The 27,193-nt window shown below is 43.8% G+C and overlaps 1 long non-coding RNA gene across 1 annotated transcript in view; it reads right to left on the bottom strand.

The window, feature by feature from the left end:
• Positions 1–16,378, bottom strand: part of LOC128324143 (uncharacterized) — an 82,926-nt gene extending 66,548 nt beyond the window's left edge. The window contains exon 1 of the long non-coding RNA XR_008306665.1: positions 16,303–16,378. This is a non-coding gene — a long non-coding RNA (uncharacterized LOC128324143). The remainder of the gene's footprint in view (positions 1–16,302) is intronic.
• Between the last annotated feature and the right edge of the window lie 10,815 nt (positions 16,379–27,193).

Below are 27,193 nucleotides of genomic sequence, written 5' to 3'. Positions count from 1 at the left end.
CAGGCATATGTCAGCAGTTCATTGCTTATCGTATCATTACAAAATGGCTAGTCCAATTACAGTTCCTTCCAAGAGTGAGCAAACTCATCATAAATATTCATCTGATTCTGATAAATTGTGGAAATGTTTCTTGCAAGCTGCCAAATTAATTTTCACATGCAAATACATTCAAAATATGCAGTTTTAATTTTCAACTCTTCAACTCCCACTGTAGTACAAAGAGAAAAAGAAATCTTGAAGCTCATCCTTCATAACATCCCTAAATGAAGCTGCTTGATGAGTTGATGAGAGGCCTGTGTCCTCGCCTAAGCAACTCAACGTTTAATGAAATGCATTTGGAACATGCTTCCTTGGGAGTATCTCAAATATTACATTTTTTAAAACTGAGCACTACAGACATTTTTTTAGCATACAGTAGCTGGTGGGGGGGGGATACCCCTCCCCCCAAATCCTGCAATAGTAACAAAAGTACCATTAGTACACCTACTCTTGGACTAGTGGGACTGTACAGTGGCCATGGGTCAGGGCCCAGTCGTATGGCGGGTATTGAAATGGTGACTTGAGGGATGTCAGCTTGAGTGACATCAGCCAGATTTCAAAGGAGGGAACTTCGCAGACCAGCCATATCAGTCAGGTAAGTTTTCTTGCACTGATATGCCAGTAATGATTGGATGATACTCCTTGATCTCTACAGAGATCAAAGGGTATTATTGATCTCCACTGGTGTATTGGTGTAAGCAGCTTTCTTGGCTGGTGTGATGTAGATAGAGTATTGGAGTTGGACCAAAGAGTCCTGAGTTTAAATTACCATTCAGCTATGAAGCTCACTATGTAACCAAGAGCTAATCTGTAAGAGACAGACAGACAGACAGAAAGCAAGCAAGCAAGCAAGCAAGCAAGCAGGAAGAGGCCTTTTTGATAGCCAGACCATGTTTATGGAATGCCCTGCCAAGGGAGGTCTTCTTTGCTAACCAGGTGAAAAACACCTTGCATGTGTGATGCAATTTACACAAATTTTGCATTTGTGCAACTTGCTTAGCTTCTGCAGATCGCACAAATGCAATGTCACTAGCGGTCATACTCTTGCACTGTGTATCAGCCACTGTGTATTTTCACTTTGTATATCTGCATGCTATTTCTGTTATGAGCCACCTCGGGCATCCTTGTAGAAAGATAGGAGGTAAGGTCCTTTGTAAGTGATAATTAAATAAATAGGTCACTCAGCCTGACCCACCTCAAAGCATTGCTGTGAAGATAATATGAGACAATAAGCTAACCTGAACAACCTGAAGGGGAAGGGTAGGGAGGGAGAAATAGAAAGTGCAATAGCTGTCAGGTCAGGATTGCTCATGGATCTAAGCAACTTGCAGATCTGCTCTTGTTGTGTAAAGATGGATCTTCTCTTTCTCCTCATCTACCTTTGCAAGCTGCATCTTCTCCACCTGAGATGGATCTAACACCAAGTAACAGCTGCCCTTTGAGGGAGAGCTTGCAGAGTGAGGACACCTTCTATAACCTGCTCCTGGATTTGCAATGACCACCCTGTTTTACCAAGCATTTTTCGCTCATCAATTTCCTCCTGGATTGTTCCACTTATTGGTTGTCGTGGCTATATTTTAGTTATCTTCCAAATAAAGATGCTTTGATTTTAATTGTACTTTGTTTTTTTAATGGTTCAGAGACGCCCTGGGAAGGGCCAGTGTCCAGGGTCAGTATGGTTTAGCAGCTGCTGAGAACCCAGGCCCTCCTGGAGCCCCCACTGCTAATCCCTGAGACTAGTAATAGTAGTAGCAATTTACACATGCATTTGGGCCATGTCCCAAAAGGGCTTGATCTTAAAAAAAACAAACCCAAAAAACCCAAAACCCATACAAAAGAGACACCAGCAACAGTGACTGGAACAACATACTGTGCAAAGGAATGTGGGTGGCCTGAGCAGCAGCCACACTCTTGCACTTATGTCAGCCCCACAGATGGGGCTGCACAGCAGGCCAGCCCTCCCTCTGTCATATGGGCTCTGCATGCAGCGGTGACATGACACCCATTAGAAATCATAGGCATAGCGTCACAGCTGCGTGCATGGAGCCCTTATGACCGAATGAGGCTGCCCATTGGTTGGGCTTGCACACACGCAGGAGTGCAAGCAGGATTCCAGCCGCCTGTGTGCTCCTGCTTCCAATATGTTAGCCACTATGTTGGGGTTGGAGAGAGCATTGTTCTCTCCCTACCTCTGTGCCCACAGCCTTCATGAAGTGGTGGTGGAATAACACTCTCAGGGTCTTCCTAGGTAGGAGGCAGTTCTCCTCCAGTTCGATGGGCAGTGCACCATCAAAGGCCAAAGGCTCCCTGAAACCGGCCCTGACTCTGGGGGCCATTTTGCCTTAAAAGTGATACAGAAATGCTTGCTTGTCTCCTGCACAGCAAGGCATTGATTTAACAGACAATAGCACTTGCTGCTTCCATGCAAAAGGCAGGAAGGCTCCGTGGCTACTAAGAGGCATGTGGTTGCACACCCACTGCTTCTCCCATCATGCCCAATGCCAGGAGGCTTTAAAGGGGCTCGGAAGCAGTGAGTGTTGCTTAGATCAGCGGCTCACTGAGCACTATGTGAACTGCTATTATTAAATAATTTGCTAGAAGTTGCCTCTTCTGCATGTATGTATGAATGTATCCGATTCATTATAATATGCATTAAGCCAGGGTTTCCCAACTTGTGGAACTCCAGATCTTGCTGAACTACAACTCCCAGCATCCCCAGTTACAATTTATTGTGGCTGGGGATGATGGGAGTTGTAGGTTTTTTGTTTGTTTGTTAATTGTTGCATTTATATACCGCCTTTCGTTAAAAGACAACCCCAAGGCGGTTTACAAAAGTTAAAACACAATAAAAAGACAAAAAAAGTATTAAGCTAAAAAATATAAACACAAACCAAATTTAAAATCTATAAAATACAAGCATAAAAATATTTATTTATTGTTGCATTTTCAGAAACATCTAGAGTACCACTGGTTGAGTACCCCTGTATTAAGCTAATTAAGCTAATATGCAAAGTCACTCTTGTTGGATGTGAACTTCCAGTGCATCGACCTTTTGTACCAACTGTCCTATTGATCACTAGGGGCATTGGGAGTAGAGACAGTGAGTCAGGGTCTCCCTATCTGTCCCTACTCTATGACCCCTGAACTGACTCTGCAGCACTTCCTGTGCTGAGCCAACAATCCTTCCTTTCTTCCTAGAGAGCAGATGGAAACATCTCTCTCTCTCCTTACCTATCCATTATGTAGTCCTTTAGATTAGATATAGCTCTTTCCTATCTAAGTGTATTTAACCAATAAATATTTAGTGTTTAGTCATACAAGGATTTCCACGTGTTTTCTCTAAATAGCTGCAATATCCAAACCATCCTCTGCTACCTACTCTGTAACTGGAGTGTGTGCTCATTCCTTAGTGCTCTGCTGTTTTACCTATTGTGGGTAAAAATCAACAACCTCTAACACCTCTTTGTATATTGCAGTCAATCCCCTGTTCTCCTGCCCCTCTTCTTTGGAGTCCATTTTTGTGGTTTGTATTTAGTGTAAGTCCTTTAAGGGACATGCACCTATATATTGTGATAAACCACCTACACTCCTAGAATAGGGCAAGATAGAAACAGAAATAAAGGGTGAATTAATGTTGCCACCAATAAGTTGCCTACAGTGAAATTTAAAGGAAATTTGAGAATCCCTCCTTAAACAATGCATTGGGCGGATTTTAAGATGAGCTGAAACTGTTGTAATGTGGTGGCTAGCAATATTTCTAGAAGTGAGGGGCTTTAGAATATGTTTGCATTGAAATTTGAAGTGAGCTTAGAGGGTTCTAATTTTGAGAAACACTTCAGCGTTTTGTGGGAAACCACATAATTGTCAATAAGACTAGCGGAAGTTCTCAGGGGTTTTTTGCATCTCATATCACTAGAATGAAATAACTCTGAAGTTGCAAGTCGTAGTAGAATAAAAATCACACATAAACAAAATAAATATCTGAGCTTACTTACTCTCAGTGTAAGTACAACATAGAATATATTCATTTTTATTTATTTATTTAACATTTTTATACCGTCCAAAACACAAATTCTCAGGGCGGTTTACAAAACAATAAAAAATATATGAACATGTTTTCTTGACTGACATACTGCACAATATTGTGTGTGTGTTGTGATGTTGCATTTGTGCAGTTGCCCAAGAGCGCTCTTGCACTAGTGCAAAAATTATGCAAACTGAGTTGCACAATGGCATGGCCATTATAAATAATGGCTGTACCATCGTGTACCTGCATTTGCAGCATTTTGTGCTTGTCCGTGCACAACTGCACAAATGCAACATTACAAAATGTGTGTAATGTGCTGTATGTAAAAAGTTGAATATATTGAAATCCTTTTTTAAAAAAATGTGGGGTAATGTTCACAGGAAATAACTAGAAAGAGAGATTCACAGGGCCAGCCTCAGGGGTGGGCAAGCTGAGCAGTAGTCCAGCCATCTACCTGAAAGGGGCAACAAGCTGAGCTTGTTCATTCCCTGGTGGGTTTTTTAAAAGTGTACTGCCTTCATTGAACTAGGCAGAAAAGTGGGAGGGAGGAAACTGAAGAAGAAGCTGCAAAAGGCCTGTGAGATTTCAGTGAGATCCCAGAGGACTCACAACAATGCAGCAAATTACTGAAAGACTGCTCTGGGCCCTTTTCATGGGTAATTCTGGGAGAGCCTAGGAACTATAGTAGCACCTGTTATACTACTAGGTTTTTCATTCCTGCACAAGCCACGCATCTTGGCAACAATGATGAACTAACGGGGGCGGCAAAGACACTCCTTCACCCAAGGTGCTGTTTATCTGAGAGCCAACCCTGGAGGTACACAAAAATTCCACACCCTCACAAAGTTCCTATAATAAAGGTTTGGGTCAAAGAGAATGTATTGATTACTCACAATCTGGCAAAAATCAGTAGCAATTATTGTCCAGTGAAATCACTGAGGCTTATGTTATGCCTTATTCATATAGTCTGTTTGATTTCTGTATTTTATTACTGTACACCTCAGGACTGGGAACTGAATGTGTGAATGATTCTATTCAAAAGAACTGAATGTGTTGCATCTGGTCATATGAACATTCTACCAGTGGTGTTAGATAGGGCTGTGCAATGACGGGTCGGAATGTCAGAAATGGCCAAATATGGGCCATTTCAGAGGAGGTCAGAGAACTTCCCAATCCAAACTAGAGAAGTCCATTTCAGTTTGAACTTCTCCAACATCATTTGGGTGAAACTGGTGCTTTCGCAAGCTCCAAATGGCAGCAGGAGTCTGCTCTTTCTTCATGATCATTGATAGCAAAAACAAAACAAAAAAAACCCTCATCTTCTGCCCTCTACCTGCCTGTCTTCCATTTTAACCCACATTTTAGCCCATTTTAAAACTCACATTTTAAAAAATAAAGCGTCTGAATTCCAGGTTTCCCTGTGATAATCTCTAACATTACATCAGTTCCCCTTAGATTCTTTGATATTGCATCACTTCCCCCTGAGATTCTCTGGTTATTTCTTCCAAGGATTTTCACTGGGGGAAAACTGGCCCAGTCCCTGATCCTGACCCAACTATCTGAAGGATTCAAAGGACTGTGAACTGACATTTATGAGATTGGATTGGATTGAGTCCGACCCAATCCCGACATTTGCAAATGTGCACAGGCCTAGTGTTTGATGTGTGATTACTCATTCTGACATGCATTCATGACATGTACATCTTCTTCACCATGAGCCCCCAGCCTGTTGAGATCATCTAGAGAGGTTCGCCTGAAGTTGCCACCAACTCATTTGGCAGCTACTTGGGAACAGGCCTTCTGTGTTGGTGCCCCTGGACTTTGGAATGCACTCCCAGTTGAAATAAGTGCCTCCCCATCTCTGGCAACTTTTTAAAAGGGGCTGAAGAATAGGGTTGCGCATTTTGTATTTTTTCTGTTTCGATTTGTAACAAATCCGAATCAACCTCATTTTGTATTTTGTCCGAAATTAAGCCATCCAAATCACCTCAGTTTTGTTTTGTATCCAAATTAATCCAAATCTGAATTAATTCAGATTAAAAAATGGGCCACATGATAAAACGAGTGGGAAACTACCACAAAAATTTCAAAGGAATTGGGCAAACTGCTGATTTTTGGTGAATTTTTGAAGTTTTGGTGAATTTTGAAACTTTCAGATTTTCCCCATAGGGTATGATGGAGGTTTCAGGAAAAGTATAGCTTCACGCGGGGGGTGGCCCATAGTGGAGTGTGGTTGGTGGTAGTGCCCAGTTGGTACAAGGAAGCAACCACAATTTTTTCAGAGGAATTTGGCAAAGGGCTGATCCTATATAATAAAACCCTATATAATAAAAACACCCTACCTGCGTCCGTGTCTCTTGAAGGTGTTCTGCGCATGCGTGGCACACACGTAAAGGCGTCCGTGTATGCACGGGGCGCCTGATTGGTCCTGGCGGCACACCCAGGAGAACCAGCGGGCCAGGCTGTGGGCGGCCATGGTGGCCGCAGAGCCGAGGCGGCAGGCCTGGCCGGGCAAGGCAAGGAGGCGGCAGGGGAAGCCGGGCGAGGGGGCGGTGGGCCCGGCCAGAGCCACGGGCGGCGGTGGGTGGTGGGCCCGGCCGGAGCAAATTAAAAGGTGAAACTGATATATGAGACAGACGCATTACATGCAAAGCGAGATAAGTCAAGCCTTAATTTGTTATAATTGTGATGATCATGGCGTACAGCTCATGAAAACCCCAAATCCACAATCCCAGAAAATTAGAGTATTACATGGAACCAAGAAGACAAGGATTGTAGAATAGAACAATATCGGACCTCTGAAAAGTATAAGCATGCATATGTATTCAGTACTTGGTTTGGGCCCCTTTTGCAGCAATTACTGCCTCAATGCGGTGTGGCATGGATGCTATCAGCCTGTGGCACTGATGAGGTATTATGGAAGACCAGGATGCTTCATTAGCGGCCTTCAGCAATTCTGCATTGTTTGGTCTCATGTCTCTCATCCTTCTCTTGGCAATGCCCCATAGATTCTCTATGGGGTCAGGTCAGGCGAGTTTGCTGGCCAATCAAGCACAGTACACTGTATACTTTTCAGAGGTCCGATATTGTTCTATTCATCAATCCTTGTCTTATTGGTTCCATGTAATATTCTAATTTTCTGAGATTGTGGATTTGGGGATATCATGAGCTGTACGCCATGATCATAACAATTATAACAAATTAAGGCTTGACTTATCTCGCTTTGCATGTAATGCGTCTGTCTCATATATCAGTTTCACCTTTTAATTTGCATTACTGAAATTAATGGACTTTTGCACGATATTCTAATTTTCCGAGTTTCACCTGTAATGACCATCAATCACGCTCTGCACCCCGCAGTGATGCTGATAGGCTATACCTCCCTCGCAGCTCAGGTGGAAGAGGAATGCTACAAGTCCATCAAACAGTAGAGGAGGAGAAAAGAGGCCTTGAAGAATATATAAAGGACAGTGAAGAAGATGCACGTAAAATGGTCAATAACGCAAAACTATTCAACACCAATGAAACAAAGCAGGCCTACAAGAAAGAACAAGTCAAGAACCGAGCAGAAAAATGGGAACATAAGCCCCTGCATGGTCAATATTTGCACAATATAAGTGGAAAATCAGACATCACCAAGACCTAGCAATGACTTAAGAATGGTTACTTGAAGAAAGCAACAGAGGGTTTAATACTGGCTGCGCAAGAACAGGCACTAAGAACAAATGCAATAAGAGCAAAAGTAGAAAAGTCAACAACAAACAGCAAGTGCCGCCTTTGTAAAGAAGCAGATGAAACCGTGGACCACCTAATCAGCTGTTGTAAAAAGATCGCACAGACTGACTACAAACAAAGGCATGACAAGGTAGCAGGGATGATACACTGGAACATCTGCAAAAAATACAAGCTACCTGTAGCCAAAAATTGGTGGGACCATACAATTGAAAAAGTGGTAGAAAATGAAGATGTAAAAATATTATGGGACTTCCGACTACAAACAGACAAACATCTGCCACACAATACACCAGATATAACTGTAGTTGAGAAGAAAGAAAAACAACTTTAAAAAATTGACATAGCAATAGCAATAGAAGAAATAGAAATAGAAAAAAATCACAAAATACAAAGATCTACAAACTGAAATTGAAAGGCTGTGGCAGAAAAAGCCCAAAATAATCCCAGTGGTAACCGGCGCCCTGGGTGCAGTTCCAAAAGACCTTGAAGAGCACCTCAACACCATAGGGCCACAGAAATCACCATCAGCCAATTACAAAAAGCAGCTTTACTGGGAACAGCCTATATTCTGCGACGATATCTATAATAATAATACCAACAATATTGATAATAAAATCTAGCCATCCCATTCCTTGGGAAGGACTCAATGTCTGGATAAAACAAACCAGTCAATAACACCTGCCTGACTGTGTAAACAAGACATAATAATCGGCCAATTACAAAAAGCAACTTTACTGGGAACAGCCTATATTCTGCGACGATATCTATAACAATTGACAATAAATTCAGCCATCCCAGGTCCTTGGGAAGGACTCGATGTCTGGATAAAACAAACCAGTCAATAACACCTGTCTGACTGTGTAAACAAGAAATAATAATAATGATACTGGGCCAGAAGGGTCTAACTCAGTATAAGGCAGTTTCATATGTTCATATTTGTCCATAGGATTGGAATGCATGTCCCATTCCATTCCCTTTAATGGGATTTTAACAGCAATCCTAAGCATAATACCTTGGAAATAAATTCCATCAGCTGACATACTGTACAACATCACGTGTGTGTTGTAACATTGTGTTCATGCAGGTATATACTCTAATGCAGTTGTCAATTAGTTCTTTGTTAACGTCTATGACGAGCAACCAACAAAAAATATACGAGCAGAAATATGCAACAGACAGAAATGTACGATAAACCCCGCAAATGAATAAAGAGTAAATAGTCTGACTAATGCAGTTGTGCAATGGTATGGCCAGTGGTTAACATCCCATGCAGCACCATGCTGTTCCCAGAGCAGGGAGTCTGCCCTGATTCTGTCTGTTCATAAGTGGCATCCATGCTGTTTCTAAGCTTGGAGAGCCTCCATGGCACCCAAGAGTCTCCCACTATTTCTAATCTATTTCAGCACTGAAACTATTCTTAGACACCACAGAGGTTCTTCAAGCTAGGACACAGAGTGAATGCCACTTAAGAATGGATAGAACCAGTGCAGGCACCCTGCTCTTGAATTGGTGGGGCACTGCACAGTATGTAAGCCATTATTTCCAATGGCCATTTCATTGCACAACTCTGTATGCAAATTTCTGTGCTTTGCAAGAGCACGCTTGCACGACTGCATGAACGCAGTGTTACAAGACACACATAACATTGCACAGTATGTTTACCACTGGAATCAATGGGACTTTCTTCCATATAAAGGTGAGGATTGGGCTACAGGACACAACTGCCTTTCTCTGTATTGCACCCTTTGCTTGTGGCATCTTGTATAAGACCTTAAACAAACCAACTAGGAATTAAATGCTAGTACAATTGCACTCCAGTCTTACAATAAAATTCATAGAGTCAACCCCAGTGCTTATGGGAAACCCAACTGTGCAGAACTGTATACTGTGTTCAAAAATGATTGGCATGAAATGCTGGTAGTGCATAAGTACATGTCCCGGGAGTCACTGAAATGCAAAGAGGATAAGAAACTTCAATAGCTATAACTTAATAGCTGCTCCTTCAGAGCCAATGCAATTGGCAAGGTAGCTTCTTTGATAACCAATGGTATTAATGCAGAAGGCTAGATGAGACTGAAGTTACAAATCCACAGAGTGTCAAATGGTGGTCAAAGGCCTGAAAAATGGATAAAATGATAGATCATAGCCACATGTGGCCACATTGCGATTCTCATTTTATAGCTGGGGAACGGAAAGTAAACAACTGAAGTCAAGGGCAGAGAATATGCTATCTGACCCTGGCCATCTCCATGGTTGCTAGTGGACGAAGATCCTGTTAAGTCAAAGGAAAACACTGCCAAAAGGGGGGAAAAAGATTTGTGTGAGAAAGCTATAAAAGGACTTCTTTTCCATTTCCTAGGCACAAAGCAGTAAATTTCTAAGGGATGTTGGGTTGTTCATTGCTCATTTCATCCAGTTTCACACTTCAGTATGTCTTAATCGATTGTTTTAATTCAAACAAAGGAATGTTTTTGCAAGCCTACTCAGTTGGGTTGTAGACTTAAGATTGCATAGGCAAGCTAAGTCTTGTGCCTGTATATTTGCAATCTTCAAGTCTGAACACTTTGTCATGTGCACACAACGCACTTGTGTAATCATGTCATCCCTGATGTCACAGGATTTAGTGGGATTGCAGGGGATGAATTGGTACATCTGGGGGCAGAGGCGTATCTAGGGAAAATAGCACCTAGGGCAAGCACTGAAATTGTGCTCCACCCCCCAAATATCTGACACCCATCTTTCAGATAACTTCACCATAATATCCGCTCAAAAAGAAAAGACAAGCTTGTTAATCTTTTAATTAACAAATTATGGCACTAACTGAAAATTATAACTGCACCTTACTTGCTTTCACTGATGCAAATTGCTGAGGCAGCACAGATACAGCCTTCCTCAGAAAACAGGAATCACACCTATCAGCTATTCAGAGAGGTACTGGAGACTGGATGTAGTCCTTACACTCCCTGATCAGCATGTTTATTGCATTCCAAATCCAGCAGTGTGTATTAGCAACCCCCTGCCCGCCCGCCCCCCAGCTGCTATCTGCCAGCAAGCAGCAACATGCACATTTTTTCTATCCCGCTCTTCCTCCAAGGAGACCAGAGCAGTATACATACTTAAGTTTCTCCTCACAGCAACTCTTTGGAGTAGGTTAGGCTGAGAGAGAAGTGACTGGCCCAGAGTCACCCAGCAAGTCTCATGGCTGAATGGGGATTTGAACTCAGGTCTCTCTGGTCCTAGTCCAGCACTCTAACCACTATCAAGGCAGTGCGTGCACAACAGCATTCAGCAGCCTCACAGCCTCAGTGCCTCCTCCAAAACACAAGTCAGCTTACATGCACATACAGCTACAACATGCAATAAAACAAACAAAAAACCCACTCCATCTTAAGAGTAAGATACACAAAATGAGCAGGCAGGGCTATTGCTGGGGAATCTCAAGGTTAGGGCAAGGAAGAGAAGAAAAACTAATAAATTAATTCATAAGAGTTACACTTATGAACAATTCTGGAATGTTAATCAAACTGTCCCCTCCTTTCCCCTTCCAATAAATCAGAGCAAACAGCAGAGGAAGAGAGATTTTGTTTATCCATGTGCCCATTTTTAAAATTTATATTTATACTTATATCCCGCTCTTTTTCCAAGATGCTCAGAGTGGTGTACATGGTTTGTTTGTTTTTTATCCTCACAACAGCCCTGTGAAGTAGGTTAGGCTGAGAGATTCATGACTGGCCCAAAGTCACCCAGTGAGATTCATGGTTGAATGAGGATTCAAACTCAGGTCTTCTCAGTCCTAGTCCAACACTCTAACCACTACACAATGCTGGCTCTCAGGAAAAGTCACAAAGAAATCCATCATTTACACTTGTATTCATCTGCCTCATAGAAGCGGTCTCTGCATATTAAGCTTTTTAAGGATTCTTTTGGTGACTGCATTGTTTATGCACATTAATACAAGTCTATTTATACATTTGTGTGCATGCCTGGCAGTAAATGAAAAACTTATTGTAAATTGTAGAAAGTGTCCTCAACTTTCAGATGTAAGACAACCTTTTTCACTTACATTCACAATTACAAACCCTTTTCAATTACACATGATTTACTGCACATTTTAATAGTCAACTCTTATAAAAGACAAGACTTAAATCACAAAATCAATTTTAACAAACTAAAAATGCTAACGTTAGCTTCCAGCATTTCCTTTTTATAACCTTTATATTTAAATATATTTATTCTTCTCAACTTAACCATATTTTGTTTTGCTTTTTTTTAATATAAACATGCACCACCACAGGCTGTTGCCAGTTACTGAATAAGCCTCCCCTCCTTGATGGAATTGGGGCTGCCTTAATAAAGCACATAAAGGAAGTTGCAGACAAGGTGCAGAACCCCAGAAAGCCATCCGTAGTCCATATGCCCCCCTCATGATTTTACCTTGTAGAAGAAGCCTTAGCCCTTTCTAATTGCCTCATAGATCTGGTGAAGTGATAAACTACTCACTCAACACCCCTTGGAGAAAGCAGAACACAGCGCTACAATCCAAAAGGAAAAAAGAAAGCATTGCAGAGCATCTATAAGTGTCAAAAGTTGCATGCTGAGAACGGTTAGTTGCACTAACAGCACTGCAGTGAAACAGTGAGCCAAATCAACATTATGCAATAGATGCAGGTACCAGTCCCCTCAACTGTTTTTCTTTTTTAATTAAAATCAGCTACTAAAAAACTATACGTCTGAGCAAAGGGACAAAAAGCAAAGGATCATGATATTTTCCCCCATTTATTTCCTCCTTAATTTTGCCCTCTCAAGGCTCCTTTTCCAGCCATGTGAGAAAAAAGCAGCCAGAGATAAAAACACTCCACCCATTTATCCGCTGAAACTCAGAACTTCCAGTGGCCCTGTGGAATTTGAATCACACACACCTCCAAGAGAGTATTACATGTGTCTGCTGTATAAGGCACATCTTAGCCCTGAGACTACTTCTACAGCTAATATGTGGAATGAAAAAGAAAAAAGTCCTCTAACATTTCACCATCAACTGTTGACTGTCTGGACACACACAGCATAAAACCCAGTGCAAACAACTAAATACAGTTTTATAATACATCAGTAAAGATGAACCATGACCACTACTTGCATGAGAGTGATGCCTTCTACAAAATAATTAGAAGCAATTTATTTTTGCAAATCCCTATTCCACGAAAGCAGATAGCAAAGCTATTACCCATGAGCTGCTGGAAGGGCAAGCCAGCACAGCAAAGTACCTACTCTTTTCCCCACCCCTCCCCTCTAACCTGCTCCAACAACAGAGCACAGAGAAAAGCCCACTCAAATAGGGATGTGCATGCTCCGGAGCAGTCCGGACCAGCACCGAAGGGGGACCTTTCGTTTAGGGTGGGGAGGGCTTGCTTACCCCTCCTGCCTCTTTGCCCCCGCCAGAGGCCGTATAGTATCTAATAAATGGGGTGCTGGAAACCAGCCGCCCCCGCCGCCCCCCCGCGAGCGGATTAGGGGCAAAAGCTGGTAAGGTACTGCCGCCGTCCCTGCCGCCGTCCCGCCCCCTCCCCCGCCCCCCTGAGTGCTCACCGCATTGTTTCTTAGAAAAGAGAGGAGCCCGCCGAACAGAGCTCCTCTCTTGGCAAAGTCTGTGAAGCAACTGAGGCCTGGGCCGGCGATCGGAGGCCCGGTCTACCCGGCGGGATGAGGCCAGGTAGACTGGGCCTCCGGCAGAAGTTTAGACGTCGTAGCGCGCGTGCGCGTGCCCCAGGCCTCAGTTGCTTCACAGACTTTGCCAAGAGAGGAGCTCTGTTCGGCGGGCTCCTCTCTTTTCTAAGAAACAATGCGGTGAGCACTCGGGGGGGCGGGGGGAGGGGGGGTGGGACGGCGGCAGTACCTTACCAGCTTTTGCCCCTAATCCGCTTGTGGGGGCGGGCGGCGGGGGCGGCTGGTTTCCAGCGCCCCATTTATTAGATACTATACAGCCTCTGGCGGGGGCAAAGAGGTGGGAGGGGTAAGCAAGCCCTCCCCACCCTTAAAGGGGGACCCCCCACCCGGACCCGGACCAGCCAAGTCCGAACCGGTCTGGAAGTTCGGAGGCCTTTAGAATGGCCTCCAGACTGGTTCAGACACACCCCTACACTCAAAGAAAGGAAGATTGGATTTGAGATAGATGGGGAGAGGACTTGCCTACATAATTTTGTTTACTTTATAAGGAACACACCTTTGAGTGGAGAGATGCTTTTACAGTTCACACAGCAAGCCTGCCCTGAAATAAGACTGAAGAGCTCGAGTGATACATCACATGCATGTGATACATCACATGATGATATCACATGTAAAGGGGGCGTGGCCTGGAGCTCTAAAGAGCGGGAGCGAGCTCTTCAGTCTTATTTCAGGGCAGGCTTGTTGCCTGAAAGCATCTATTTTCCCTTTCTCTTTCTCTCTGGAGTGAGAGAAAGGGGAATAGACGCTTTCAGGCAGCAAACGCTCCCTGAGAATAATTGGAAAATCAGTGCGGGGGTGGCTGGGGGGTAGGCTCTCTGCCTGGATCTCTGTTCAGATCTCTGTCGTGCACTCAAGTCAAGGCTGCGTGAGTGGGGGTGGCAGCAGGTGGGGGGATTTTCCAAAAAAAACAACCTCTGCAAAAACACACACACAACTGTGGTGGTTGTGGGCGGGGCATGGCAGGCACTTGGCACCCTCCTGCAACTGGCACCTAGGGCACGTGCCCTGCCTGCCCCACCCTAATTATGTTTCTGTCTGTGGGGGAGAGTTAAACTATCACAAGAATGCAAAATAACTTGGCACAACGATGCTGAAAAGTCATGAAAAAACACATTTGTAATTTTTTTTAAAAAATACAACTTATTTATAACAAGTTGTAAATCTGACTGCCATGGGCACTTCCTAGTGCAGGCAGTGACCATGTGGCAGGTTCATTGAAAACATGTCCAAAAATATAATCTGTGTGATGGACCAAGATGGTGTAGTTGTTTTAGGACAAAAATGCATGTTAGATTAATCACATCGTTAGAGCTGACATGCTAGGAGCCACAGGGTACCTATCTAGATCACAACTGCATTGTTGAGGAAGAGAGGACTTTGCCCCCAGCACAGTTCTGGTTCAGATCAATCACCCCTCTATACCTGCTATTTGTTTCCAGAGGAAAACTAGCATTGGTGCCAAGAGGAGTTTTCCTCCCCGGACAAATAACCAAGGCAGAAGCCCAATCCAGCCTTGGCAAAGAGTTAAATGCCTGCCCCCACTCACTCCACATTCCTATGTTGATTGCCTCCCCCAGCAGCTATTTAGTATAGAAAATTAAACACACCAGCTCTAATAACATGCTTAATGGGGCATGTAGTTTGGCCTTTGGGTTCATAGCCAAATCAATCAGTTCTGCCTTTCTCCAACATGTCTGACCAACCAGGAAATTCCATAGTTTCTCAAGGGCCCACCCAGTGTTCCCTCTAACATGGTTTCCCAGATGTTGTTGACTACAACTACCAGAATCCCCAGCTGCAATGGCTTTTTCTTGGGGATTATGGAAGTTGTAGTCAACAACACCTGGGAATCCCTGTTAGAGGGAACACTGGGCCCATCCATGACTGGGATGTGATCAGAACAAGAGTTTTTTCAGCTCTATGTTCTGTAGACATCAGGGGCGTAGCAAGGTTGGAGTGGGCCCAGAGACAAGATTTTAAAATGGGCCCCCCCCCCACTCAAAGTCCAGGGCCTCCGCACACCCCAGGCCCCCAAGGATTTAAGTCTGATATTCCAAAATAAGTATGCTGCCTGGAAATACATTTCACTGAATACACACACGCACACGTCACAATATATAGTGATATACATTGAGTACTATACATTTGTTTTACTTTTAATGCCTAGAACACACTAGAAAGATGAATGATTAAAATGGGCCCCTCGCTGCAGATTAGCCAAGGCGACTTTCAACCATGCAGGGTGAGCCTATGTTTGTTTTCTCAGAATTCTGAACAAATTCAGTCAAGTTTGATTCCAGGAGGTTTTTCACAGGAGGCTTTTAAAGCCCTTTAAGACACATCTCCTCTGGAATGGAGGTGCTGCATTCACATGTTGGCCAGATTTACCCTGAAGTCCCTGCAAGTTATTGGGGAGCAGTTCACACACAAGAAAAATAAAATAAAATAAAAGCAGAAGACATGCTTCACAGTTCTCACTCAGACCTTCTGGGTTGCAAAACAACTTGAACATAAGTGCATTTATAAATGAATGAATAAAATAAATATAATACTGTTTCTTCCAGAAGTTTTTGTAATTTTCTGCCATGAAACAAGCCACTTATAGGACTTTTTAGATAGTTTTTTTTAAGCCAGCAAATTTTCCAAGCTGTTTAAAAATAAATATTCAGAGACTTCTCAGCCCCTCCCCCCCCCCATATCAAAGTCCTATGGCAAGCAGATCCCTATATATCTGGGTGGGGTGGGCGGGGAAGGTAACCACAAAAAGGAGTTCAAACTACCTGGCAGCATGGGGTCTTCTGCTGCAGAGAACAGTGGTGGCCACTCTGACTGCCTCCTCCTTCCTTCCTGGCTTGCTTGGGCCCTACTGGAGTTCAGGCTTCACAGAGGCCTACACCAGACCTCCGTGGAAGCCCCGCCCACCCGCCGATCAGCTGAGAGGCGGGAGAAAAGGAGCTCTTTGCAGCTTGCCTGCTGCCTCAATTGCCGGCCAGGAGAACAAGCTGGAGAGACGGCGAACAGGGCAAGTGGCTGAGGAGCCTTGGGGCTGGGCAGGGGGCAATGGGGAGTCACGTGAGGTGCCTCTGGGGGGCCCCTCCAGGCAGTGGGGCCCCCAGACAACTGTCTCCCCTTGCCCGATCGTTGTTACGCGCCTGGTAGACATAGACTTAGACATCTATAGTTCTGAGTCTTCTCTATGGCAATGGCTTTCCATAGCAAGGCTATAGACAGGCAGTGGTGTTTAAGAGAGTTGAACAAAAGTGGTTGCATCTTGCAAGGTGTATACATCTTCTTTGCAAAAGGGGAATGTGAAATCAGTGTACCCCTTTCCCCCCAACTTCCTTAAACTCTTTCAAAATTGCAGTGAGGATACTCACACAATCAAAAACTGTGCTCTACCCAGGTTTGGGTTTGGGAGCTGTGTTTGCTCCCAATTTTTGGTTGTGTGGAAACAAGGTAGGAGGAAAACCAAGGTTCCTTCCTACCTTGCTTCCACACAACTGAAAATTGGAGGTACATACAGCTCGCAAACCTGGGTAAAACACAGTTTTTGATTGTGTGAATGACTTCATAGTCTGACTTCAACCTAAGTTATCTAGAGGAACACACTGAGAAAAATACATGACACTTGTAATATGAATTGTCACTTCTGTTTCTACCACCATTTTCCAGTTAAGTTTTTTTAAAGATGAATTATTTCAAATGAATTTGACTGTGCAGTGACCACTTGCATAATTTTTATTCATTGAAACCTCTTTATGCAGCAATGTGAATTTCTGCAGTGAGAGCAACTTAGTAATCTTCACACAATAGCTGTAATAGGATTGCAAGATAATACACACTGCAGTGTAACCTGTAGAAAGCTTCAGAAAGGCAGTCTGAATGTGAAGTCATTTTGAGGCTTGGTTTCCAAATAACACTAATATCTGGCTGATAATTGCATCCCAATTTAAAAGGTGGAGTGGAATGTAGGAGGTGAAGAGCGAACGCACGGAGAATCTTTTCTCCTCAAGAGAGCTTCATTCTACTCTAGTTATTGTCAGCCTACACACTATTGTGTGCAGAGGAGACTCTATCTTGGCATAAAGCAAAATTTGCTTTCTCTTAGAAAACAGGTGGGGGGAGGAAGGAAAGCAGCTGGTACACTCAATCTGAACAAAAGCATCTGCAAGTTTCTGCTGTTCATAAATACATTGCTGATAAGCAGTACAGGCATGGTGATAAAGGAAAAGAAGCTTGCTGGGTATATACGGAGGAGGAAGAGGAAGAAGAAGAAGAAGAAGAAGAAGAGCCATCAATGCTACTGAGTTGTTCAAAACACAAGGTGGCTCACAGTTGTGATGCAGTACACCAGATGTAACTCTCCTATGGAAGTATCCCAAGCACATATTTTTCTGAGTTTACAGCCATTAATCGTGGCTATCCATTCCTTTTGTTAAGTAAAGTATCAGCAGTACTCTTCTAACAAAAGAAATGGCTAGCCATAATTAATTGTTGCTGGCAATTCTTTTGTGAGTTAATCACTGGTTGATCAGTGAAGAGGCCCAGAGGGTATTTCTTGAATGGTTGCCATTGCCAATGTCCCTTACTATTCAGAGTTAGCAATGCCATAATAGGTCTTGCAAAACACACACAGAGACCACCTGAAAAGAGGGGCTGCAGTGCAGTTCTCCCTCATCCTGACCACCACCCCCGCACCAGGATGGCTTGTTGCCAGAGGAGCCAGCAGATCAGAGTGATGAATCCCAGGAGGAACACTCGCTGCTGGTGTTATCTCCCAGGGCACGCAGGCACGAGAAGCAGCTTGACCAGGTCAGGGAGTTGAGCTGCAGCAGCCGCTTGCAGCGTGCACATGACTGGTGAAGGGCAGCCGACTGGGCGGAGCACTGATTGATTCCAGCTGGCAATCTGCTACAAATTCTGCAGCGTCACTCTGGATGGGCTGCTGGAGACAACTCATCAACAGCCTCGATACCTCTTTGTGTGACAGCGGTGGCACACGCCTTGGAACATCGGACTCTAAGCCTGTGGGATCTGACACTAGATGGAGCCTCTTGCCTGTTCTAGGAAGTGTAGAACCAGAGACATCTCTTCACCTGCTACTGCATCGTAAATTACGGATAGCTTATTGAGTGTGGCAGGTTTACAACAACAAGGGTCCTGCTGTTCTACTGGCACCCAGTTTTTATCGAGTGTGGACAGAAAGTTATCCTTCCCAGCTCCTGGTTCACAGATGATCAGTCTCCCCTCCTGCTACCTAGGTTTTTGCTAACACATGACTAACAATTTGGTGTATGGACAGCTCCCGAAGCTGGTAGGGCACTTGTCCTACCCAATTTATGATCATGTCAATTGGCTGAGCAAGTATGTGTGTGTTAAGTCAGTACGAAAAGAGCAGGCAAGCTGATCTGAGAAAAGGAACAAAATTGTTATCACCACACATTGTATTTTTTCCAGAACCTTATTGGCATCCAGTGTAGCTCTTTCAGTAGAGGAGTAATATGGTATCTCTGAGATGACCCAGAGACCAACCTGGCTGCCATATTCTGAACCAACTGCAGTTTCCAGACTACATACAAAGGCAGCCCCACATACAGCACATTGCAGTAGTCAAGTCTGGAAGTTACCAATGTATGTACTATTGTTCTAAGGTTGTTTATCTCAAGAAACAAACGCAGCTGGTGTAACAGCCGAAGCTGACAGAAAGCACCTCTGGCCACTGCCTCAACACAAGACACCAGGGAGAGGTTTGGATACAGAAGCACTCCCAGACTGTGTTCCTGTTCCTTTTGGGGAAATGTAACCCCATCTACAACCAGCAGATCAAAACTGTATCCCAATTTCAACCCCACACAATAAGTACCTCCGTCTTATTTGGATTTAGTCTTAGTTTGTTATCCTTCATCCAGCCCATCACTGCCTCCAGGAAGGCATTTAGGGAGGCTTTGCTTTCTCTAATGATGTTGACATGGAGAAATAGATTTGTGTGTCATCAGCATACTGATAATACCCTGCACTACATCTCCTGATAATCTCCCCCAACAGTTTCATTTGGATGTTAAAGAGCATTGGAGACAATATGGAGCCCTGGGGGGGTGCATTATAAAAGTTCACTTTTTGAACAACTACAATCTCCAAGTGACACCATCTGGAATCTCCCTGAGAGGTAGAAGCTGAACCACTGCAAAGCAACCAGCTAAGACGATCCAGAAAGATACTATGGTCCTTAGTATCAAAATAATACTAAGATCACTGAGCGACCCAAAAGGATCTCTAAGATCACTGATAGATACAAAAGGATGTCATCTTTCAGGCTGGCTAAGGCAGTCTCCGCCCCATAGCCCACCCAAAAACCTGTTTGAAATGAGTTTAGGTAATCAGTTTCCTCCAAGACTGTCTGGAGCTGGGAAGCCACCACCTTCCCCAATCATCTTGCCCAGCCATGGAAGGCTGGGGAAAGGCCTGTCATTGCTTAACTCTGAGGAATCTAATGCAGACTTCTTCAGATCAATAGCCTCCTTAAGACAGGAAGGCAGCCTGCCCTCCAGGTCTAAGCAGGTTCTGCCTTGCATTGTATTTGAATGGGAGACTAAATGTGGGCACTGTCAGACATTCCCCTTAGGGCAGGGTTTCTTAAACTTGGGCCCCCAGATGTTGTTGGACTACAACTCCCAGAATCCCCAGCCACAAAGGTCATGTCTGGGAATTCCGGGAGTTGTAGTCCAACAACATCTGGGGGCCCAAGGTTAAGAAACCCTGCCTCAGCAGATGGGGCTACTCTGAGAAGAGCACCTGCATGCTTGCATGCAGAAGGTTCTAGGTTCCCTCCATGGCATCTCCATATAGGGCTGAGAGAGTCTCCTGCCTCTAACCTCGGAGAAGCCACCGACAGTCTATGTAGAGAATACTGAGCTGGATGGACCAATGATCTGACTCGGTATATGGCAGCTTCTTATGTACAACAACCCCTCTAACAGATAGTATAAGCCATGTTGGACAAGGTAAGGTCGAGAGGACAAGGGTGGGGGGAATCCCCACCTACCCAGTATTTCAGACCCATATGTGATTGTTCCAGAAGTGCATCTCTATCTCTGTACCATGGGAGCTGCGCCCTGAGCAGCTATGAGGGGCCTGTGTCCTAGGCATGCATGCCATACTCTCAGCAACATCCCCCCCCCCTCCATTTTCAGAGCACGTCCAGAGTTCTGGCAGAGCTGGGACGTTTTGCTCATGTGCTCAACAACCTGCGTGAAAGATTGAAGTAGTTGTGTGTGGGCCACTGTCACATCTCCACAGAGCCTCCTCACACACACACTTTGTTAGGATGTCGGCCACTGCTTTTTTTTTGTTTTTTTTTTTGTTGCAATCCACCCTCATCTAAAATCGAACCATGAACCTGTTTAAACTTGCTGATAAGCTTGGTCTTGAATTCTCTTTGCCGTATCTCATTGCAATGAGATGTGCATGCTGGCATCACACAGGGGCAGCTGGGGGAGAGCGCTGCTGGCATGCAATGAGAGCGGGGGGGGAGGCATTATGGAAATGGCAGTGAGTGGCAGAGGAGCAAGTATGGACCTGCTTTCCTCCATGTTAAGGGGGATGTGTAATTCCTCCATGTGAAAGGGATGTGCTGCGATTCGGCATCTGAATCACGATTCATGCACAACCCTAAAGGATATTAATACAACAATTTGTTTGCGGGGTTTGCATGTAAGGAGGAGCTTTTAACTTGAAATGCATAAGGCAAGATTCTTAAACAGAGGCATTCTCAAATGAATGGATAAGTTTGTAATTAGTTTCAAAACACCTTGGGGTTTCCCTTCTATTTGCTTTCAGTTTATTGGTGCTATGGTCATTCCCCCACACTTTGGGAGGAATTATTCATACCAACATTACACAGTCAGCTACTTGAAACCAAACAGGATGAGAATGATTATGACAGCAGGTCCATGATAGCAGGTCCAAGCAAGCACATGATCGCTTTTGTTGATCACAGGCAAACCAGTAATAAATACCTCGATTGAGCTTGCGAATCATTCAAAAATATGCTGAACAGTAGCGGCTGTCAAGGGAGCTTGCAAGGAGAAATGACCCGCAGCCACTGCCCAGTGATCAAGGGGGAAGGGGAATTCCCATCCATACCTTCATACCTCAGGAGGTAGCAACAGAGGCACAAAGGCAGTGTGTGTGTGGGGGGGGTGTTTTTTGCATCATCTAGCAACATGCAAAAGCAAGATTTCTGCTTGAACAGCCCTACAGATGTATATGTTTCACGCTAACTGCCCAGTTAGAAACAATGCAATTTCATGGTTCTGGCTGCAGCACTCCCTGCTTCTGGCAGTTCTTCTCAACATCTGAAGGTAAGGCTGAGAATTCCCCTCCCTTCTTGATTGTCACACAGCAACCATTGGCAATTTCACCTAGTGAACTGCTACTCCAGTGACTAGGGATGGTATCGTGTTGGGTCTGACATTTGTAAGTTAAAGAGTTGGGGATTTAAAAGCCTCAGCTCTTTAACTTTTTAAATCCTCAACCTTTTAACTTATAAATCTCCAACCCCGTGCATGTTGGAAAACTGTTGGATTTCCTATCCAATTGGGGGGGGGGGACCATGTCAGTCCCCCCTGAAAATGTTCCTGTCTGATCAGGTTTGATCCTAACAGATCCAGTTTTCAGTGTACACAGACCTACCAGATGCCACTGATGCTGAATCTCCTAAGCAACACACCATCCTAATAGCCGCAATGTGAATTAAGTGTTATTTCAAATAATAAAAGTTGAAGCAGGCCACAGCTCCATTCATTTCCCAGAAATACAAGCTCTAATAGGAATCTATTTTACTTCACTGTTCAGCACTACTTTTCCATATGTACATAGCTTTGCAAACGGGGGCTTTGGTGGCAATTTCTTGCCCCTATTAGCTGCTGAATATATGAGACCAATTATCTGATGCATCATAAATGAATAAATTCCAGTAACTGTGTACACGTTGGGTCTCCGTGGATTTTTATGTAAATTTGCTATGTCAATAGATTTACTTTTACTCATATCTAAGCATATATTTGCTGCCTAGTTAGATTGTGGTTGCTTCTAACAGGAAAAGCCAAGGGAAGCTTCAAAGGAAGTTGCATTTCTAAATCTAAAAAGCAACTTGCATATGAAAAGAAGCATTGTTCAGTGGTGGAGGGAGGAAGCATGCAGGCCTAGTCAGAGCACTCAACAACTGAGATGGGAGAGGTCAAAGCATTCCTCCCAATGATCTACTCATTGCCTACTCATATATCCCCTACCAATGATCTGTTTCAGATCATACTGAAACTGATGGTCAGTACAATGTCACCAGATGTGCTAAAATATCTGCATGAGATCTGAGGGCCTGTGTACAAGGTATGAGATCTTTTGTACTAAGTACAAGAAGGGGAAATCTATGAGAAGTGCTCCCCAGCACCTTCATGTCTTGAAATGGCTTATGGGTCTTCTGCTGTGAGAAAAAGAGGAGTAAGGGAGGAAGCTAGAGTTGGAGATTCTCCCCCCTGCACCACCATATGAGAGTTCTGAATAAAATTTTTGAGACTATGGGATGAAGATTACAAACAGGCCTTTTGGCAACACTGGTTCTATTACTTCATCAGTGTTCAGAGTGCTGGGCAGAGGACAAGGAAGACCCAGGTTTGAATCCCCTCTCAGTGCTGGAATTCAAAGGGTCACTTTGGACTAGTCACTATTTCTCAACTTAACCTTTCACCCAAGCTGTAGGGGAGGGGAGAAAAATGTACATGATCCTTCCCCTGGCAAGATAATACTGCACTAAATCAGGGTTTCTTAACCTTGGGCCCCCAGATGTCGTGGGACTACAACTTCCATCATCCCCAGACATGGCTTTTGTGGCTGCGGATGATGGGAGTTGTAGTCCAACAACATCTGGGGAAAGAAGGGGGTTAAGAAACCCTGCACTAAATAATAAATGCTTTGGAATGCAGGTGGTGGATTGAATGTTTGTGAGCATGTCTAAATGCAAAATTGTACCATCTAGAAAATGATTTTCACAGGGGATGTTGCTGGCCATATAAACGACGTAAATGCCATTCCATATTTTTCTACCAGGATTAGCCCTCAAATCCATGGGAAAGATAGAACAAACAAACAAACACCTGGTTTTTGTTGTGTTGACTGTGTGAGTAGCTCCTGCACATATTAGATTTCAGCATGTAGCCCCTTAAGAGCTGATTTCCACTGAAGGTGTCAGTGGGGTAACGACCTTCTGTGGGCAGGGAGGGGTGTGGTTGCTCCCTCTCCTCCTCCTTGTCCTCCCACTTCTAGCCCCTTGGCCACTGCTGCCATGGCTGCCTCAAATGTGCTCTCTCTCTCCCTCTCTCTCCTCCTCCTCCTCCTCCTCTTCACCCTTCTCCTGCCCTCGCCATAGTCCCTGGGCTCCTCACACACACTCTCTCTTCCTTCCTCCTCCCCTGCTCCTGCTGAGGTCGTGCTCCCCGCCCTCTTTCTCTCTTTTCCATCCTTCTCTTCCTGCTGCTACTGCCTGTGGCTCCCTCCTCCCTCTCTCTTCCTCGTGCCCCAAAGTGTGTATAAAACCCACACTCACTCTGGATTAAAGTGTGGGAATCCACCGATCCTGTCGCAAAAACTAGTCCAGGGTAGAGGAGATCTGAATGTTCCCCAGTGTCCAGTCTACTGATCAAACTCACTGAGCCTACTCCCTCACTGAGTGAGGTTCTAGAAATGTTTCACAACAATGCACTCTTTCTGTGCACCAGTTTTAAAAGGTATCATTTACTTTTTATTTAACCTCCAGAATATTGACAAAAAATCAGTGTTAAATCTTTTGACTGATGCATTTGTGAAAAGAGAATATTTTCTCTCCTTCCTTCCTTCCTTCCTTTTTATGTTATGGACCATTTCTCAGTAAGATCACTCTTCAATTGAGACAAATGAGTATGTGAAATGCTATCACCACCTGAATGAATGAATTTATGTTTTTTAACCCTCTATAATTCCAGGATTCTCTCACACAAAACCACAAACAGATAGGAAGCAAAACAAACAAGCAGACTGCCTGAATCTATCACATATTAAAGCTCAATATTCAGGAATGAATTGATTAACATATTCCCCATTTTTACCCAGTCAACTCTGGTATTGCTTTTATTAAACAAGATGATGTGAAGGCATCTTAATCTACAAATGATATAAGAGGATACAAGCAGAGGGCAGTTGATAGGATGATTCAGAGATTGTAGCTACTCAGAAAAGGTTATTAAAATTAGGCTTGCTTCGTTTAAGGAAATGAGAGTCAGAATAGAGAACACTCTGCAGCATACAAAATTATGATGCTAATAGGAAGGACAGACAGAATGAGGCCATCTTTTTGGGTTTGTAAGAAAAGACGGGATGGACTAGTAATAGGATGGAGTAGTACTCCTTGTACATTGTGGTAAATTTATCCTGGATAAATTTGCTCACGTTTATCCCTTTTTACCCTTGCCTCTCACCTCCTTCACCTGCTGTTGTTTTATCCTCTCCTTTCTTCCTCTCTCTCTCTCTCCTTCCCCCACTACTGCCTACATTTACACTGTAAGCTCCTTTGGACAAGATAATGTTTTGTTTATTTTACACTATAGAATGTGATCACACTGCCAGTGTTATAATAATTAAGTAATAATAGCCGCCACCAGTGCCTGCCATTTAGCCCTAATTGTTGTATCTGCTATAGATTTCTATCAGCTTTAAAAAAATAAAAAATCATCAGGTATATAAATAATGAATTCCTGGTCAAGTGCCTATCAGTTTGGAAGTGAGACAGGGTTGCCCAAAAAATATGAGAATAACTCATCTCATTGTCTGCAGAAGAGGAACTCCTCTCTTCGCTGCTATCTTTGGGGGGGGGGCAGTGAGGGGACATATTGATTTAGGTACACTAAAATCCCGATTTTTCTCTATCTTCCACCCAGGGAGGAAAAAAGAAAGAAGCAGAAGTCAGGAAGGCTGTGTGGGTTTATGAATAAAGTCTTTGACTGAGAATAATTAATACATGTCATACTGAGGGTGTAAATTGGTGGGGGAACACAGGGAAATAGAGGGAAAGGAGAGGTGGGAACTGTCCTGCTAAAGGCCTTTGGGCAGGAAGGAACATAACTCAGTAGTAGAGCACACTACCAAGCAGAAGGTTTATTTATTTATTACATTCATATCCTGTTCTTCCTCCGAAGAGCTCAGAGCAGTGTACATGGTTATTTATCCTCACAACACTATGACGTAGGTTAGGCTGAGAGATACATGACTGGCCCAGAGTCACCCAGCGAGTTTCACAGTTGAATGGGGATTCAAACTCAGGTCTTCCCAGTCCTAGTCCAACACTCTAACCACTACTCTAAGCTGGCTCCCAGGTCCAATCCCTCAGACTGACATTCTAACACCATGTAGCATAGCAGAGGAAGACCTCAAAGGTCTAGGAAAAATAAAAATAAAAGTATTGCTTCCCTCCTTCTGAAACCCCGCTTCCCCCGGATGAGGCCTGAGTAGCACCAAAGAACTCCAACAAGAAGTTTTCAAATTCTGGTGCTGGACCCAGAGAGAGCTTGCCCAAGTGTCTGATTCAGTCCTGGCAAATGGGGCTATCAGTGGTCTTTAGTTTTACAGAGAGTAAGAATAATCCATCTGAATTTTTAATACTGGCTAATTAGAAGTGAGTCAGGCTGCCCAGTTTATCCTTTGAAATAGATGTATAGGTTAGGGATATAAAAGATCCACTTAGTATCAGTGACTTAAAAAAAAAAGACTGAAAATGATGGGCATGAAGTTATAGCATCTTTGAACACACAGGGCTTGTTGGGTATATTTTATGTTTATTAAGAAGCACCAGTACAAGAAATGCACGTACGAGGAATGCTCAGAAGTAAAAAGACAGCAGGTGACAAAATGCAATCAGGAGGGAGTGGGGGTGGGGAGTTGGCCTTTGCTGTAAAATGCAGTAGTTCTTACTAAGTGTACCTGTGGTTAAACTCCTGTTGCAGGATGTGAAACAGACATTAACAGGAACTGAAAACTGAGGTTAAAACACACAGTGTTTTTTCCTTCCATATGCATGTCTCAAAACTGATTGGTACATACACGTGAAAAAAACCAATCTAATGTGATGATAATCATATGAATGATCCAAGAAGTCTTAAACTTCACTTCTAAACTTCGCAGGTATGGATTGGGTATGCTATTCTTTTAGAGCAATGGGGGTTTGCCGGGGGTGGGTGGTGGTGGTATGGTGGATCGATGCTTCTGCCTTGATAGCCAAGAGTTGGAATGATTCACTGTGATGCAGTGAGTAGAATAGAATGAGTGAGTGCAGCGAGTTGGCTGTAGACTGCAGTGAGTGCAGAAAGAGTACAGTGGTAGAATCTCATTGAATTATGTTGCTGTGTAGTGGACAGAGTACTGGATTTGGAGTAGTTAGGTATGGGTTCAAGTTTCCTGTAAACTCCCTGATCTTGGACCAATCATCCCCACTCCAACTAGCCTACTTAATAGCCTGGTTGTAAATAGAAAATGGCATAATCCCAGGCAGACTGCTTTGAGCTGCTTGAAGATAAAGCTAGACATCGGTATAATGAATGGTCAAGGAACATCTGATGCTTTAGCACTGTTAAAGCTGAGAAAGCATGT

Source organism: Hemicordylus capensis, chromosome 4 (assembly GCF_027244095.1).
Source record: "Hemicordylus capensis ecotype Gifberg chromosome 4, rHemCap1.1.pri, whole genome shotgun sequence".
Taxonomy (NCBI): domain Eukaryota; kingdom Metazoa; phylum Chordata; class Lepidosauria; order Squamata; family Cordylidae; genus Hemicordylus; species Hemicordylus capensis.
This window is presented reverse-complemented; position numbering and strand designations above follow the sequence as displayed.